Genomic DNA, 5,645 nt, shown 5'->3' on the forward strand with positions numbered 1-5,645 from the left:
GCGGTAGGGGAGGTTATGAATGGGGCGGTAGGGGAGGTTATGAATGGGGCGGTAGGGGAGGTTTTGAATGGGGCTGTAGGGGAGGTTATGAATGGGGCAGTAGGGTAGGTTATGAATGGGGCGGTAGGGGAGGTTATGAATGGGGCGGTAGGGGAGGTTATATGAATGGGGCGGTAGGGGAGGTTATGAATGGGGCGGTAGGGGAGGTTATGAATGGGGCGGTAGGGGAGGTGATGGAGGGTGGTAGGGGAGGTTAATGGAGGGTGGTAGGGGAGGTGATGGAGGGTGGTAGAGGGGCAGCAGTAGAGGGTGGTGGGGAGGGCAGCAGGAGTTTAGCAGGTGAATATTTAATGCCTCCAGCTGTCTGGAGAAGCAGAAGAACACAGAATTGAGATGGTGTCCCAGCGCACCTCAGGCCTTACCTACAAGCACACACCCTTTCTCTGTCTTACTCTCTCTCTCTCTCTCTCTCTCTCTCACACACACACACACAAATACAAAAATACATACCTCCACTCTCTCACAGTCAAACATTATCCAATATGCACTACGCATACCATCCAGTACACACTACCACCTAGCCACACACACAGATTGTTTAGTAGAAAAAGACTTGTAGGGTGGGGGCTACATACTACATATAATATTGAAAGACACTGCTGCACTATAGAAAGATGAGAGTATGGAGGGATGCAGGGGCGAGGAGAGAAGGAGGGAGAGGAGGAGAAGGAGAGATTAGCGCTTAGTCAACTCCAACTGATTCAAAATGCTGCAGCACGTGTTCTCATGAAGATCAGAAGGAGGATTCACGTCACACCAGTTTGAAAATCCCTACACTGGTTACCTGTCAGTTTGGGTGCTATGTGCAAAGCCATGCCCAACACGCTTTCATTGTATTTTTCACTGATGTTATAACTCAAATGTGCCGCAATAGTATGGCCTGTTGATCGGCTCGTTGCTGCGCTCGCTCGTTGCTGCGTGGTCATTGCAGCGTGGTCGCTTGAAGCTTGACCCCCTACAACCGCTTGCGGCTTTAGTTATATCTTTTATTATATGTTATATTGTCTTTTAATCTATAATTCTTCTACTTCTATCGGTTCGTTTAAATCCGTTCTCACTGTGTTCACATCATTTATGTTTTTATCCATCTCTTTTCAAGTAAAGCACTACAGTATGTGTTACCTTGGTTTGTATGAATGGTGCTATAGAAATAGAAATACTCTGCCATTAAGAGATGGAGGGCATGGCTATGGCAGAAGAGAGAAGAGGATGTGTGTGGGAGTGGAGGGCTGTGGCTGGAGCGATGCTACTGTACAGGAGTGTGGCCAGATGGCTAAGTAATAGCCAACAAGGAGAGGAGATACTGTCTGACCGACCTTGAAAAGACTGCAGTAGCTGGATACTGGCAACAGGACAAGAAACTCTACCTGACACACACGCACACACACACACACACACACATATACACACACACACACACATATATACACACACACACGCACTTATACACACACACACACACACACACGCACATGCACACACATATACACACACACACACACACATATACACACACACACACACATACATACATACACACACACACATATACACACACACACGCACACACACACATATACACACACACACACACACACACACACATACACACACACACACACACACACACACACACACACACACACACACACACATCCACACATGAGTAGATGTTCTAGTGGATGTTTTGACAGAGCCAGTTCTGTGTGAGTGAGGCAGCAGAGAAGGGCTCCTGACATTCTGCCTCCTCCAGTTTGTCGGCAGGGGGGGGGTCACTCTGTTCCACATCAATACTCATACTGGCCTAACCCCTGGACACACACACACACACACACACACACACACACACACACACACACACATCAGCATACTCACAGACTTCATTCTTTCGACTGGATCTAGAGGGGCTTCAGTAATGGTCTGTGAGTTTAGCTCAGCAAAGGCTCACTGTGCGTGTGTGTGGATGTGTGTGTGCGCGCGTGCATGTGTGTGTGTGTGTGTGAGAGAGAGAAATAGAGAGAGCGAGAGACACAGACAGAGAGAGAGAGGGGGAGAGTTTGTGCACCCCGAACCCAGGGGGGAGGTTTACTGCACAGCTTTTATGAATGGCATAAACCAGCGATCACCAAAGCCCACTGTTACACCATCCTGCTCTAGGAGCAGCCAACCATGTGTGTGTGTGTGCGTGCGTGAGTTGTAGCGGTGTGTACGTGTGTGTATTCCACCAGTATAAGACTGTGATTAATTCCTCTCTGTGGCTGTATTGTAATTCCCTTCTGAGGCAGACTGGACTCTGAGAGTCCCAGTGGAAATCAGCTCCGGCAGCACTGTGCTGCTACAACCTCTCTCCACAAACACTGATGAATTATCCATGCTGCCTAGAGAGAGAGAGGGGGGTGGGCGTGTGTGTGTGTGTGTGTGTGCGCATGTGTGTGTGCGTATGGAGGAGGTATGACATAAACCCACGCGATTCACCATCCTCCCCGAACAGGAGCCGGTGTGGCGTCTTTGTTCCTGTCTCTACCTGATAAACATTAATGAGTATGAGTGTGCAGGCAGGTCTCACATCTGTTCTCGCGTAGACAGTTTTAGAACATTCAAAGCAGAGATGTGAATATACCTTTTTATTTACGGTAGAGATAATAGAGTTTTGACGAGTCAAATACCAAGAAAGGAGGTAAAATAGCAAAAATGTCCCGTCAAGCTCCGATACGAACGTGAATCGAGCACTTCTGGTCTCTCCAGCTGTACTGTGCCAACAGTACTACTTCACTAGGCCACAGATACATTATGGATATGTTTAAATATATATATACTGTGCATATATATATGGCCTGTTACACCTGTCATATTCATACACCCTGTTAACGCATTATCAATATACATGTTTAATGAATGTTCATAGGCTGGTAACCTGTAGTAGTCATGTAGGCCTAGTTTTAGCACCTTTCACAGACAGGGGTCACAAAGTGCTTCACAAAACATCACTAAATAAAAACGGTCAAAAAGCACAAAAACAAGACAAAAGTGTGTGTGTATGTGTGTGTGTGTGTGTTGCATATGTGTTAGGTATTCAGGTCAAACTGGACTCGAAAACAGGAAGACACTGGTGATGCTCTAATAAGGGGTTTTAATGAAGTCAGGAACAAGCAGTTCTCAGCTCTACTGGTGGCAGTCAGGATAAAGGGTTTTCTGAAATAAAACAACACATGCTCCCAGGATCAGTCCACTGGCGGCTCACGGGCAGCGAGGCAATTGGCGCTTTTGAAAGAAAGTGTGTCAGTGAGCAGGTGACAGAAATTAGTCTGATTAGAAGTAAATGGACTGCACTTATATAGTGCTTTTCCACCTTAGCGGCACTCAAAGCGCTTTACAATGGCCTCTCATTCACCCTTTCACACACACATTCACAGTAGCTGCCATGCAAGGTGCTTACCTGCTCATTGGGAGCAATTTTGGGGTTCAGTGTCTTGCTCAAGGACACTTCGACATGTGGACAGTCAGAGCTGGGATTCGAACCACTGGCCCTTCGATCACTGAACGACCCGCTCTACCAACTGAGCTACAGCCGTCCCAGAAGTGAAGGCAAATCCTGAGCTGTAACACTATGTGTACATGTGTGTACTGTAAAGTTCTCTTGAATGGATGTCCTTGGCCAGGTATGAGTGATAGTTAGTTCCCTGATAGGCGCTCCCCAGCGATGTCTTGTGCTCGGTGATATAGGCGCTCCCCGGGGATGTCTTCTGCACTCTAATATGTTCCGTTCTTGCTGAATGGGAATTTCCCCGCGTTCGGGCTCTGCGGGGCCACTGGGTCTCTGATGGGATCTGCTCACATCTGCTTCACAGAACCTGTGATCCTCAACATCATTACATACTGTAGGATGGAGGGAGAGAGAGACAGATAAAGGGAGGGAAAGAGGGAGGGGGAGAGATGGAGAGATGTATGCAAAAAGGTAGGGAGGAATATATTAATATATTAATTATATTGTATTTTATATTCTCTCTGATGACACTTGACTACTGAGAGAACCTACTGTCTGTCTGTCTGTCTGTCTGTCTGTCTGTCTGTCTGTCTGTCTGTCTGTCTGTCTGTCTGCCTATCTGTCTGTGTCAGTCAGTCAGTCTATCTGTCTGTCCCTGCTAAATAAACCAGTCAGTCAGTCAGTCTATCTGTCTGTCCCTGCTAAATAAACCAGTCAGTCAGTCAATCTGTCTGTCTGTCCCTGTTAAATAAACCAATAAATGAAAAGATCTTTCTCTTTTTCTGTCTTCTTTACCTGTTGAGGACGTTTCAGTAGAGGTCAGAGGAACCAGAGGCCGGTCAGGACAGAGCCGGACGCTCCTGTGTCCTTGGTGGTAAAAGAGGAGCAGAATTAGCAGCAAACCGCAATGATCTGAGAGCATCTGACACAAGATCACATTCCAACCCCACTCTTTCCCCTGAGCCTAGCCCCAGCCAACACACACACACACACACACACACATGCACACACACACACACACACACACACACACATGCACACACACCCACACACACATCAGGAGAATAATAGAGACAGAGTCAGTTGAGCTTTTAATAGAGCTGTTTCTCTCTCCATGTTGATAAATAATGCAGCAGTCAGCAAATCTAGGTTTAACAGACGATATTGACCTTTTAGGAGAGGGGGAACAGGCGAAGGGAGGAAGAGTGTTGGGAGTGTTGTGGACATTGCTATGCAGAGAAAAGAAGACAAGTGTCAATACTTGTGAGGAGATTGAGTAAAGAATCTTAATCACAAAGACAGGTGTTCAATCATGGATGTCAGGTCTCTGCAGACCCTCTGGCGGTAAGCTAACACACTGGTTCACTCAGAGATACTCAATCCTTTGCAGTCCTCCCTCTACCTCTCTGCCGCCCTCCCCCTCTCTCTCCATCTCTCTGGATCTGGCCTCTCTCTCTCTCTCTCTCTCTCTCTCTCCATCTGTCTCTCTCTCTCTCTCTCGTTCTCCCTCTTGCACTTGGCTGAGCTGGACGTCGTTGAGAGATGGTCATCTTCGTGCACTACTCTAAAACTCCAGACACTCTGCCTCTCGTGCAGAAGTCGCCACCCTGTGGAACCGCCCGGTACTACAGCGTGTAGGTGCAACATCTGGCTGCAAACGTTCTGTCCCGTCAGTGTCAGGTTTGCAATTGGCGCTAGAATAGCACCACTAATGGAAAGATAGATATCAGAAATAAATTGCGATATAGACTGAAATAGACGACTGAAAACATAGCTCTTTATCTTGGGGGCACTGGTTTGCCAAAGTTACTTCGCGTGAGAATAAGGTCGAGGGGCCCGTGACTTTGCGAAAAAGCCCATTAAAAACATCTTGTAGCTTGAATGAAACGTGCTTTTCTACAAGTCTTTTAAACTCGTTTTCTGGGGGGAAATCAGTGCGTTGATAAGGAACTTCACTAGTATCCAGGAAGTGATCTCAGGACTGCGGGGCTTGTGTGGGGTCGAGGAGCCGAGGAGGTCGTTCCTCCTACAAAAGAAGTTAGCAAGAAAAAAAGGTGGTCCCACTCAAAAACACCGTTCTGGGAGGCGAACGACGGGTGAC

This window comes from Borostomias antarcticus (genome assembly GCF_949987555.1).
Source record: "Borostomias antarcticus genome assembly, chromosome: 16".
Classification (NCBI taxonomy): Eukaryota; Metazoa; Chordata; class Actinopteri; order Stomiiformes; family Stomiidae; genus Borostomias; species Borostomias antarcticus.